Source organism: Euprymna scolopes, chromosome 25 (assembly GCF_053919585.1).
Source record: "Euprymna scolopes isolate OS-2025 chromosome 25, ASM5391958v1, whole genome shotgun sequence".
Classification (NCBI taxonomy): domain Eukaryota; kingdom Metazoa; phylum Mollusca; class Cephalopoda; order Sepiida; family Sepiolidae; genus Euprymna; species Euprymna scolopes.
Genome location: NC_136506.1, coordinates 32,214,896 through 32,229,166, shown reverse-complemented (window position 1 = coordinate 32,229,166; position 14,271 = coordinate 32,214,896). Strand labels below are relative to the sequence as shown.

The 14,271-nt window shown below is 30.6% G+C and overlaps 1 protein-coding gene across 1 annotated transcript in view; it reads left to right on the top strand.

Annotated features, from left to right (window-relative positions):
• The window catches only part of LOC145247313 (uncharacterized), a 558,870-nt gene that overhangs the window by 11,427 nt on the left and 533,172 nt on the right, over nt 1–14,271 (top strand). Inside the window, exons 7-11 of the mRNA XM_080108949.1 lie at nt 1,691–1,887; nt 5,816–6,049; nt 7,367–7,424; nt 8,958–9,175; nt 10,138–10,238. The gene's annotated coding sequence lies outside the window, so the exon portion shown is untranslated. The remainder of the gene's footprint in view (nt 1–1,690; nt 1,888–5,815; nt 6,050–7,366; nt 7,425–8,957; nt 9,176–10,137; nt 10,239–14,271) is intronic.

Genomic DNA, 14,271 nt, shown 5'->3' with positions numbered 1-14,271 from the left:
ATATATATATATATATATATATATATATATATATATATATATCGCTTATGAAAAAAGAATTGAACCTTTATCAAGTTGATTCTTCACTTAATCGTTAAAACAAAGGTAAAAAATATATGGAAATTTACATGTAAAGGCTACCGTAGTTTCTTCCAAACCATCATTAAATTTTAGATTTTTTAATTTTGCCACGCAAAATCTATAGAGTGAGATAAAAAAATGGAATTATTTGAAATTCAGGTACTTAAATTATAATATTTTTGCATATTTTTTATAGCAACTCATCCTAAATCTCTTTTAGACAAAAAAAAATTAATTGGTTCAAAAACGTTTTTTTTTTTAATATTCAAATGTGTTATTCATCGAGACAAAAATGATGGTGAATATTGTTTTTTTTTTTTAATTTAAAAATTTAAATTCTATTAAAAAATAGTAGAAAAAGTTTTACATTATTCAGCTTTTCATATGATAAAATCCAGGCTTTTATCTTTCTGGAAAAAAAAGTTGCTTAAGAATAATGGATTTTAATAGATTTTAATTCGTTTACAAAAAACAACTTGGTTTTTCTTCCATTTTTTGGCCGTGCCTAGATTATAGTCAGACAACACCTGCACTATAGGATGGATGCGGTAGAACTTTCACATGATCCAATTTTTTAACATGACATACAAACTGAGTATTTACATCATATTTAGCAAAATTACCCTTTTCACATTAGTTGTTTATTCCTACTTTACATTGACCGAGCACAAAAAAATTACCGTTTTTTTTTCTGTTATTCTCTAGTCATCCAACATGATGTTCTCTGAGAATATTATTAAAAATGGAAATAAAAAGAAATACTTTTAATAGTAACTTATAAAAATAATATTATCCAGACTAAACTATCTAAGATAAGGCAGCATACTGTATGGTATTATCGAAACACATGCAGTGATATAATGTACACTTCTGAATATATGCTCTTAATGTGAGTTTTAAAGTGGTTGATCATTGATGTAAATAAATGTTCAGCATTATACATCATCAACTCAATGACATCAAGGGAGACTAGGTTTCAATATAGCCTCTTTAGACACTACTTTAATATAAATTCAAATTAAGTTTGATTCACTCAGAAAAATAGTTGTCTTTTTATTTAACAGTTATAGTACTAATATTTTGAGTCAGTTGCTTCTGATGTTTGCGTCCTAGAATATATACCAAGTTACTCCTCTTAGTTTCAAATAGAAAGTGATAAATATTCATGTATATATAGATTTTTTATGTTTTGAATATTGGAAATTTATTTCTGACGGTATACAATATGTTATGTATTAAACTGTTTTTTTCTTGACGCTATATTGCTTGAATGTAATATTTCTAAAAATTTTTATTATTTAGTTTATATGACTGGATATCAACAGAGAATATCATAAAACAAGTCTCATCTTTCATATTGTGGTATTTTTTTGCATACATCCAAACCCATGGATTAAATAATCACTTCTTTAGTAATATTTCCCATATAGTAGCATCAATAAAAGTATCAGCTTAATATATAACATATATATAGAAAGTTTGATTAAAGGAATAAATATCCAACATTATGTATTTATATGGAGAGGAATAAGGCAATAAAAAAGAACAAAAATGAATTATTGATTAATTCTAAGATATACAAACATTACAACAATGTACTTCTTTTTAGTTTGTGAACCACCATTGGAAAAAACCGATTGTATGAAAGAATGCAGCCTGTGTCACTATCTTGCACCCAACTGCGTAGAAAATGGTTCATTCGTATGCAAAGGAGGCTGTGATTGTCCTGAACATTTCGTTTTCAATGGAACAGATTGTGTCTATCCTGGTTCATGTCTTTGCATTGCCGACAACGTTATCAAAAGGGTAAGTAATGCACTGATGCTAATAATATGTCATTTATCGTCGCCTCTTAAGACATCCCCTTTTTAACTAAAATATCAATTTAACCTTTAAAAAACTGCAGATATATACTATTATTATAAAATCAATATACAGCTCTAATGTTGTTAAATATTTCATTTGATATTTCTCCCACATGCATCCTTGGATTTTTTTTCTTGGCGCTATCCTAATTTTGGCTGTGATGACCTTTTTCAGTTCAGGAATAGTTTGAGAATTGTTTTAATCGACTATATCTTTGAGATATCCCCACAGATAAAAATCTGGGGTGTTAAAGTCTACTGAGTATGAAATTTATTCAGGCTCTTACTGATGAGATGATTAGGAAAATGTTTTATGCTATTACAGTTTTTAATTTGATCTGGCAACTTGTTCCGAACCTCTATTGCTCTATTAATAAAAGAAAAAAACATTAACCTATAATATAAATCTCACTTGTCTGTTTAAATGTATGTATGTATGTATGTATGTATGTATGCCTAAAACTTTCGACAGAGGCGATGGATTTTAACGAGATCGATATCATTTTGAAGATCGACCCTTCAGACGACAAATATCGAAAAATTAGATACAAACATTAATTCCTTCACCCTCAACTGGCCACTTTTCTACAGAGAGGGGTCGCTTTTTTCGCAGATATTTACAAAAGTCAGCCCCTCTTTTCGATTGACTAGCCTTAATCTTAACCTACATCACTTCCGGTTTGGCAATGGATGCAACAGCGAAGACGTCACGTTTTTTTATCACGTTCTTTTCCTTCTTCACGGTACGAGTTCGAGCCTGCCTGCCTACTACTACTTTTTTTTTTTTTGCTCAACACACACCCCTAATCACCCAAGCAACGCCGAGCACTCGGGCTAGTTCTTTATAAGATTTAGTTTCTGAAATCTTTTTTCAAAATTTACATAGGCTTTAATTCCTATATTTTAGAATCAATAATTAGAGCCTAACATTTAAGATACACCCCCAAAATAAATTCATTACTTACAAAAATTATTACATTTTTGTATAAACATAGGCTTCCGGGAAGATAAGAGAATCCTGAAAATGATTGGATCAAATAAGTTGTATGGATGAATTCTAAATGACCTTGACAGAGATTGGATCATATGCAAAACGACATAAGTCAGGTTTGACAGGAGGTAGTCGGCAAATTGTCATCATGTTCTTAATAATCCAACCACTCTGCACACATTTGAAACAGACACAAATATCTGACCTTCAGAATAGAATCAAATTGTAATATATGTTTGGTTTCAGGTGATCATCCCTTCCGGCATTTCCTCTCTTTCAGAAAAGATGGGTTTATCGCCTACCAACTAAAGGAGTGTCAATTATATGGCATAATCACATTGTACATGGTCATTGAAGTTGTGATGTTGAGCCTGTTCAATACCAGAACCATTTCGGAATACCAAGCACTGTATGTAGGAGGATGGCGACACCTGTATGAAAAAACTGCAAAAACTAACATTATTAAAATTCCAGGACAGGAATATTCAGAATATTTTTGTTCCCATTAAGAGTGGATATTCTTGGGAAGCTAGTTTTCATCACATTTAAAACCGATCTTGTCTAACTTTGCTTCTGTTGGGAGATATATTGAGACACAACAACAAAAATGAAATCAAAGTACGGCATTCCCTCACTATTTCTGAGAGTTACTTCTTTACCCCTTCGCAAATAGCAAAAAACAAAAAAATATTAAAAATATTGAACACAGTTTTAAAGCGTCTATGTATGAGATTATATACTGTGCTACATGTTTTCCAAACACTTTCTAAAAACAGTCTTACTCATTAATACAATTATAATGTAGTAATATCGCTTGCAGTTATGCATTTCACTAATGATCATGTAAACACATTTTAATTGTGTACTGCAAAATATTGTGATCAAAAAGAAATGTAAGTACAGGAGGACAGTAACATTACATAGCTTAATTACCTATACTGTATTACTGTACTATAAAGTCGTTTTCTATGCATATAACATATGCATTAGAATTGACAGAAAGTGGAACAAATTTAAAGGCAAAATTATACCACTAAATACAGTAGGCATGGTTCAGGTAATAATAATATAATACAATTCAGTAAAAAATATGCAATTAAAAACATTATCAATACACGGTCACAAAAAATATGCACTGTACATACAGTGTATGCATTCATAAAAAATATGTACTCTTCACTAGGAGTTCTCACACAGGTCATCAAAGATTGCTCACTGACAACAACCGGTGTTATTCCCTGAAGTCTGAGTGACAACAAGTCTCTCCCAGATTACCAGTACTTTTCATTTCTTTTGGTAACCTTTGCAAATGAATTTGCATTATCGCAACAGTCCTTTGCCATTGACTTCTCACTAGCAATGACCATTGGTCTCTGCTGGAATTTGGGTGGCAATAAACCTCACCAAGGTCTCAGTCTTAGTCATGCCCATCCAGTGGAGGTCTGGTTAATGCTTTCACTCTTTGGTTTTTCCATTCTTCTTGATTCTTCAACTATTTGGTGTGGGTCTAATTGATGCCGGCACTACAATTTTTTTTCTTTTTTATGGGCGGAAAGGAGTGAGGACATAGTCAACTTTACAATTGTGTAGTTTTAGTTTTCTTGGTTGCATTTTTGTTTTACTTCTGTTGCATTTTCTATATGACCGATTAGCGTTTGTCAATCATGTAAGTTAAATACCATATTCAAGGGTTTTCCTTAAGATTTTAGCTGTTTTCAACATTACTGTCCATTGCATAGTCTGAATCTTCCCCTTGATTCTGATTTCTCCTAGTCTTTTTTTCCAAGTTATTTGGGACTGTTTCTAATGCTCCTACAATTATTGATATTATATTGATTTTCTTAAGGTTCCATATTCCTTTCAGTTCTCTAGCAAGTTCCACATATTATTATTATTATTATTATTATTATTATTATTATTATTATTATTATTATCTATTCAGCTTGTTCTTTCATTACTTAGTCCGTACGTTACACTTTGGAAAAGGCCAAATACAATTTTTGAAGACTAAACTGCTTCAAAAAAGGCCAAATTCATGAAATTTGGCTTTAAAAATTTGAACAAGAATGTAGGAGTAACCTTCCTTTGATGTAATCTCGTTTTCGAATATCATTATAATGATATATGATCATTATTGTATTGTTGTGAGAAAGGAACTTGTAATTTCGACGTTCTTCATCAAAGAGAGAAGTCAAAGAAAAGTTTTGTAAAAACGAGGAATATTCAAAAGAAACAGGGAAAAAAAGAACATTGTCTGCCGAGAGGTGATGGACAGAAGTAGTAAATTAAAGATTGTCTCTTACAATGTGATTTTATTATTTGTATTAAACCATGTAACACAAAATTACTTTTTGAGTATTTATTAATTTATCTTATTTGGTTCAGTTCTATATTTAAAATACAATGGACAATATTTCCATAAAAATGTTTATGAACTCATATTTGCTGTGTGTTATCATTTTTTTCTGTTCAAAAACTAATGTTTTGTGCTATCGAGAAAAATATCAGCGTTATCAAAATTTATTTGTTGATTAAATATATTTCTCATTTTGTAGAATTTCCACAGGTCATGCTAGTTATAATGATAATAATAATAATAATAATAATTATGATTAGTAGTAGTAGGAGTAGTAGTATCAGCAGTAGTAGTAGTAGCAGCGACAGCAGTGACCACAGCAGCATAATAATGATCTCCTATAACATTTCTGCAATTAGCAAAAGTAGTTCATGCCAAATTTGGCACAGCTCAGTCAAGTAGTTTTAACCACTATATTTAACTGACATACAAACAAACAAACAAACAAAATATTCAAGTGTAATATATCTACATATATATATAGTAATATAGTAATGAATGCTAAAATCATGTTTTTTACAGCCTGGAGATGTATGGACAAATGGATGTTTCGAATACACTTGCTTTAATAACACTGTAATAAAAGTGAAAGATGTTTGCCATACTGAAGAGATGTCCACTCCTTCAACAACCTGCGTCAATGGGGAAGTTCTAAATACTGTCGGTTGCAATGGTACTGATATGGTATGTGTTTGTATTCAAGGAAATTGGAAATGTGTCTCACGTGAACCAAATTCTTGTACCAAATGCCCAAACGTAAGTAAAATAAAAACAAATCAAGACGAGTTTTATGTGATATCTTAGTATCAATTAAACTGTCAGAAAAACGTGTTTGTTTGTCTCGGCTCTACATAACTTTAATATGATTCTTTTAATTACTTTTGATCAAATATTCATTAGCACAATATGGAAAAATTTAAACGAATTTTTTAAAATCCAATTTTTAAGAAAAACTTGGAAATATGACTATATTTTTAATTATTTTTACTAAGCCTTCCACCCGGCAACATTTTTCCACCCGGCTAATGCTAGATAAATACAAATAGTAACAAATAAATATACAATGATTATTTAAATTAATTTTTTACGACGAATATTTTCATTTTTTTTTTTTTTGTGGAAAACTAAAATATAAAGTAAAGTCAGTTTTGTTATTATTATTTTTTTTTTTCATCGACAGCTTTCTTCCCACAGTTTTTCTCTGTGGATCGTTACAAAATGTTGCTAAAAAGAATAAAATATAATTTGATTTCATTCCTTCCAGAAAATATTTTGTCCTGGTTGAAATAATTTTCAAATTGCCACCATTTTTATAAAAAGATAGTGTAACTCTATATTCGTTCATTTAGAGTTACTTCCCTTTGAAACAAAACAAAAAAAAACTAAAAGAACCTGCATAGTTTTAAAGAAACGCAAAACAAAATGCTTAAGTAAATATACTAACCAGCAATGTTAGATGTTACAGGTAGTGCTTAATAAGTTTTTATAAAACTTTAATGAAACATTTCATAAATATGTTCAATTATAAATTTAATTAAAAGTGAAAATGCTTAATGAAAATGTTTATTAACCCCCATTCCCCCAAAATCATGAAGCGTTTTGATAAAAAAAAATTCATAATAGTTTTCATAAAATTTTTATTTACTTTAATAAATGTTTTATAAAAATATTTTTAATTATGCTTTGATAATAGTAATTAAAATTTTAATGAATCTTTGAATATTTTTTATGTTTAATGCATGCCTTAATAAAACATTTTAATATTAAATTAAAAAAAAAATAGTAAAACTTTGATGAAACCGTTTAATAAAAACGTTTAATAAATTTGTTTTTATAATTTTGTCTGATTTTAAGATTTTCTGCAAATTTTAATTAACAAATTGTGTTATAAAATTCAATCTGTTATCGGTTATAATTAAGATCCAATGCATCATTTTTTAATTTTTATTAATAGAATTTGTAATGAATTCTAATAAAACTAAGAAAATTCTAAGAAAATCTGTTTTACAATATAATAGAAAACATAATGTATAATTTTTCAATATAATATTAAAATTTTCCAATATTTTTTAGAATACCAGCCCAACACTAGAAAACGATGGTTGCTGTGATTGCAGGGAGCAAAATCAAAGTAAGTCCCATTGTTCATATTTACTTGCATAAATCAAATTGTTTTAGCACAATATAATTAAACAGACATTACACTTATGTAAAAATGTTCATTTATTTAAAATAAATCAAGAAGTTGACAATCAGAAAGCAGTGTATTAGCAATATTGATTTTCCATTACAAGATCAACTGCTGATATATTGACTGTAATATCATATAGTGTCAGTAAATCATTCAATATAAGTTTTGTTTCTAGAGCCATTGGTATCGACACATAAACAATGTTGGATAAGAATTGGCAATATCTTCTCATTATCAAATCATCTATTCCTGATAGATGTAAAAAAGTAGTTGTTAAAATCTGAAGCATATAGTATCAACACCAGTATGTCTCAAAAATCTATTATACACCAGTATGTCTCAAAAATCTATTTTCCTAATTTTCATTAATGATTTGCCAACTCAGATTCTGAGATCTTTTGTTGATATCTATGCAGATGATACAACTGTCTATGGCAGTACTTCAAAGAAGATTGATGATTAAAATATTGCCAATTCTTTTTTGACCTGGAGCAAGTGATGCAATTGAGGAAAAAGTAGTTGGTTACTTTTAACATCTCTAAAACCAAGATTCTCCACTTTCACTGCTTTATTTTGACTCACACGAAATAAGTGGCTCTTTTCTTGAGGAAATCTCATGTTCTGATAAGCTCCTAGAACTGACTTTCACTCCAGGTCTAAAATGGAGGAATTATATCCAATCTGTTGCTAAATTTGCTAAAAAAATGGTTGGATCATTCTACCGCTTCAGGAAGTACTCAACACTTCATGCAATTCTGTACTTATATAAGAATCAGATATGGATTAAGATGGAGTATATCAAGGAGAGTATTGCACAGAGAACTTTCCATCTCCCTAATAACCGTCTTCACTTCTGGCAGGAACTAGTTGATTCAATTGGCATATTTGTTGTAAGTCTGAGCACTTTTCTAATCCTTCTGGATTTATCATCATGGATAGATTAATCTATAAATTGTTCAAAACCAGTTAGATCAATCTAGTTGAAAGCAACACAATGCTTCATTTTTCATTGGATACTACATCTAGATGTAGGGAAGAGTTCCACTTTTTCCCCTGGATTGTTCCATTGACTTTAAATCATCATCTTATAATCCTGAATGTTTAGCATGGAGGTATCAAATACCATTTTTGGAGTTTTTGGTATGAACGTCAGTCTCTAAGTCCATTACTAAATACTGTAACCAAAAATTATTATTTGTGTTAGAGGTTGCCAAAATGCATAAAGCATATTTCTTTGTAAAAAGAATTGGGCACTTTCAATGGTTGATAATGCAAATGTAAAAATATGCCAACATTATAGTTCCTCTTTCTTTGATGTTATTTATACACATGCCATGCTAGTTCTGTGAGCAGGAATCCTGTGTAGTTTTTATGAACATCCACCCACCTCACGTAATAAGTCGCATGCACTCCTTCAAATTCTCTAGTGTAGTTCACTGATACCTATAAACTTTGTTGTTTTCTTTCTTTTAGCTAAATGCAACGAACTTATATGTAACATTCCGTGTGAGCTCCAGCCGATGTCATGCTATGAATATATTAGCCAAGAACATAATAGTAGTAACATTAGAAAGACTAATGATTGTGAATGTGGACCCGGTTATACAACGGAATTCTCAAGTGGTGACTTTAAGTTGTGTGTTAAAAACAGCCCATGTCAATACTGCTTACATAAAGGCACCAAATATCCGGTAAGTTCATATGTTTTTCTTTTGTCTTTTTAGTATTTACTTTGAATGTTCAGATAAAAAAAGCTTTTCTAAAAATGATTTCCCTGTGATCATACAGGTTGTCCCGATGAGACGCCACTTTAATTGATACTAAAAGAATATACTATCTTTCCCATAAAGGCCACCAGACATGTTAAACTTAATATAGTTTCAAGTGGATAATGCATTTGTTGGATATAAAAATGTCGAAGTTATATATATATATATATATATATATATATATATATATATATATATATATATATATATATATATAATCCTAAATTTGTTGAAAAGTGATGAAATTGTTTTCAGTCTAGATTATCAAGAGCGCATGGTTGTCTTCTAACTTCTTCATTTTCAAGACTCTTATTTCCACTACCGAATTTTGGATACCATCTTCCTATTGTGCAATCACTTGTGAAGTTATCTCGCCATGTTCTGTTGGTATTGGCGACTGTTTGGGCAGAATTATTACCGAATTTGAAAGCATGCAAGAAAAGTATATGCATTTCTTAAACATGTAAAATCTCGTATGAAACACTACAAAAATAGCAAATTAAGTTAACAGTTTTAACGTGAGTAAAAGAAAAATCAGACAGTATTTTCCAAATAACCTAAAGGCAACTAAATTCTATTCACAACGTCCTATTCTATTTTTAAACAATTACATAGAAAATGAAAAAGTGTTAATACGTGGCACTCGGGGACATCAGATAATCATCAATTACGTTTTTACATATTATTATTGACAATCAGAAATTTTAAACACATAAAAATTAGAGACAATGTGTTTGAATATTTTAAAGAGTGTAAGCAGTTTAATCACTCACTTCAATAGACATCGTATTTCTTTACTAAAATTGTTTTTGCATAAAGTTTTTCTTTTACCGAAACTTCCATAGATGGTTAAAAAAATAAATGAATACTGCTTTCCTTTTTAGCATGGGAGTGTCTTCGATCAAACTGACAGTAACGGCAATGTTATTCCATGTGTCACTTGCACGTGTCTCTTTGGAAATATCACCTGTAAAGAAGGAGACTGGTAAGATATATTTATTTCTTAGTTTAATTATAACCAGTCATAACAAAATAGTCTAATCTTTATATGTATTCTATCATATTCAACATGATTTTTTTTTTTACATAGGAGTTATCACTTATCAAGGCCAAGGATAAGGGTTAAAGAGTGTACAATATCAGAAATATAGTAATCGTTAGTAGTGGAGATTTGGTAAATTTGTTAACTTATATGGAACTGTACATCAAGAACTTGTTTGCATTGAACTTGAAGACGGCCATATTGTAGTCACCTGGAAAGCAAGCAAACGGAATATAGTTCCACAGGTGTGTCGTTCTAAGAAAGAAACTTTGTTCATGGAATCTACGTTTAGGTTTAGGCACAGATAAGGAGTAGGGAAAATTATTGATAGTGTTTTCAGTTAGACGAGTGTTTCTCGTGAAAGTTTGGCGAGGGGGGACCATAGATTGGAGCTCAGACAAGCACTTGCCATGAAAATAATGATAAAGCAGAGACAGGCTCGCAACGTCTCTTCTGTGAGAAAGAGGTTGCAGGGAAGAGAAAAGGACATCCCCTACTAGACAAGGAAGTCTATTTTGAACTCAAGACAGGATAGGGTTTTCTAACAGCACCTGCCCAGATGTGGCAAAAGTACTTCATTCTTGGATGTACCTGGCTGTTATATAGGTAGAGAATTGCATTAGCAATGACATATCTACTGGATCGATAGAAGGAGGCCACCATTTTTCCAGCGATCTTGGCAATGGATTTGACGTACGTGTTCCATTTCAGATCGGGAGTAAAAGTCAAGCCCGGAAGCTTGTCAAAACATATAGCTTTCCCAAGATGAGAGCCATTCATTTCAATGCAAATGTATTTAGAATATTAAAAAAAAAGCTTCCATTATTTTAGGATTATTGTTTTATTTCAATATATAAAAATAAAAAGGTAGCCTTGCATACTAGAACGAAACTGAAATCCTGTAAACCATGCTAGCCGAGTAGCTGACCATGAGGTCACCCAGTCCCCCTCCTATTTCTCTCTCTCTCTCTCTCTCTCTCTCTCTCTCTCTCTCTCTCTCTCTCTCTCTCTCTCTCTGTCCTAAGCACACACTCCGAATACAAGGCTCTGTAGAAGGGAAACTTTACTGCATTGAAAGCAGCCTCTTGGAAAAGTAGGAGAAGAAAAAAATATCTTTGAATAGAAGCTAGAAAGGTAAATATTGTAATGTATTTATTTATTTTGTTTTGTTTTCTTGGTGGCTAAAGGACGCTAAATTTAATGCCGCCTATGTGAAGTGTACATTTTTTCAGACTGCATGTTAGGAGACACTATTTCAATACGAGATAATCCTAACCGCTTTTGTGCTAAAGTCTTCTATTATATTTATTTATTTATTTTATTTTATTTTGTTTAATATCTTATAAGGTTTGTTCTGCTAGTACTTAAAATGCAAATGTATCCAGAATATTAAAAATAATGCTTCCACTATTTTAGGATTATTGTTTTATTTCTCTATGTAAAGATAAAATGGTAGCCTAACCACAACCTTCTCTATAAATCTAATAAGCACGATAGAGGTGATATTTGTCTCACGCCCTTTCACCCCCACCCCGTCTCTCTCGGTTTGTCTCCTTATCTGTTTAACATGGTCATACTTGGTTGCTGAACTTAGATATGACCTTAACATGATTATCACCACATCTTAGTATGGATTTTAAATGTAAACTCTTTTTCAAAGCCATTTATATTTGTAAAATATTACAATTTTTATTACTCTAATCATAACCAAATTAAGTTTTTAACACTGTTTACATAATAAATTAATTAATACTTAATTAGTAAAATGGAACACCTTTCTATGCATGACGGATTAGTATCTGACATAAAAATAGTCACTGGATGAGGAGTCAGCTAACAAAAGAAAGTCCACCTCCTTTTACAATCACCCCCAATTCATGAGGCAGTTAATGTTCTTGATAAGCACTTCCAAGATGGAAAAGAGATTCTCTCTCTCTCTCTCTCTCTCTCTCTCTCTCTCTCTCTCTCTCTCTCTCAATATATATTTCTGAAAAGGTCTATAATCTGCTACTGACCTTAGATATGGTCCTATGGTCCTAACATGATTGGCATATCTGTTTATTTTAACTCTAAGTACTCATTTTTAAAGCACTTAGCTCATCATGATTGTAAAATAGTACCATTTTCATTACTTATCATAATCACAGTAATATTTTGCCAACATTTTACATAATAAATTAATTAACACTAAATTAGTAAAAAGAGGACACTTTTCTACAGAATGCGTTTCATTATTCTTTAGCATTGGCTAAATAGACTGCATCTTTTAAGATTTACTATAACAAGGCTTTAGAAGAGAATTTTAAATTGAGAATTTAATATTATACGTCCTTGTGTGTTATAGGATTGAATTGCCAATAGGATTTTGCAAGGAAATATTTTTACAAAATATGTACATACAAATCAGCACGATTCATGTGGCTTATCTGCTACCACATTTTAATTTTAATTTCAAACTTTTTGTCATAATACACTTGTCTACACTTTTATAAATTTACAATTTATTAATGCATTATATATATATATATATATATATATATATATATATATATATATATATATATATATATAGTGCAAAATTTTGTTGAAAGTTGTTGTAAAAATCTAATGGAAAAACATCTGAAGAAGGTGGTGGGGACAGGATATTTTTATGGGCACATAAATCGTAAAATTGCCTTCCCGCTAACGAAACAGCTGCAATGGAAAAAAAAATCCAGAAAATAAACGAAGGTTATAAAAAAAGAAAACGTGAGTCTTTGAACTTTCAACAAAATTTTGCACTGTATATGCTCTGCATCTATTAAATAGATACATTGAGCTTAACTCAAAATTAGCAATGACTGGTTTTTAAAATAACAATCTAGACCCGTTAAACGAAAACGGTATACATTGAAATTAACGATATTTCAAAAACAAACTTAAATATATATATATATATATATATATATATATATATATATATGATTAGTTTTTTTTTTTAAAAAGAAATCCGATAGAGTGCTCAATTAAAAGGAAAATCCAAAGAATAAGAGCGTATTTATATACTGTATTTTATGTACAGAAAGTTGTTAGATGAGATAAGTAATTGGTACCGTTGATTTCAAGCCCGATACTTAGGACCATTTTAGATATTCATATCAAGCTCTCTTCAGCCAATAATCATCTCTGTGATGAGTATTGGCTGAAGAGAGCTTGATATGGATATCTAAAACTATCTAAATTATCGGGCTTGAAACCGACGGTACCAATGACTTATCTCATCTAACAACTTTCTGTACACAAAATATCATATATATATATATATATATATATATATATATATATATATATGCTTTCCATTAGCACAAACACTAATCCTAAGTATGAGTTAGCAGTTGAGTGTGTCAGAGCAAGGGTCGAGAGTCTATAATTAGTTTTGCTTCATACTTTAAAGATGGCTGTTGACATCATCGTAAATTCAAATTACTTCATGTAAAGACCATAAGATAGTGAAAATTTTAGTGGCAGATAACCTACAAGTACCGTATTGATATAACAAATGCGCCAGGAACGTTTTTTGCTGTGAAGTGTACTTATTTATACAGTTAGTTTTATAATTAATCCCTCACATGTTATATAATATGGATAAAAAAATCTTGTTGATTAGAAAAGTAAGGAGTGGTCTTTGCTTTGTCATAACACGAGCCATACACACTGCTAAATAACTCCATCCAATTTGTAGAAACGCATGTACATTAATTGGTATAAGATCTTATTAATAAGACACAACATAAGTTTGTTACGGTTCATAGATGTCAGAGTATAACAAAATATATATTCTCTTCTTCCTCTTGCTTGAGCAGGCTTTTGGGAGAGAGGGAAACCTGAGTGAGACAAGGATAAATAAACTTCTGCCTGAGATTATCACTGCTGACAAAAAAAAGTCAAATGTTATTTCTTCAAACTTTTGTCATCACGTCATTCATGAGATTGTTTC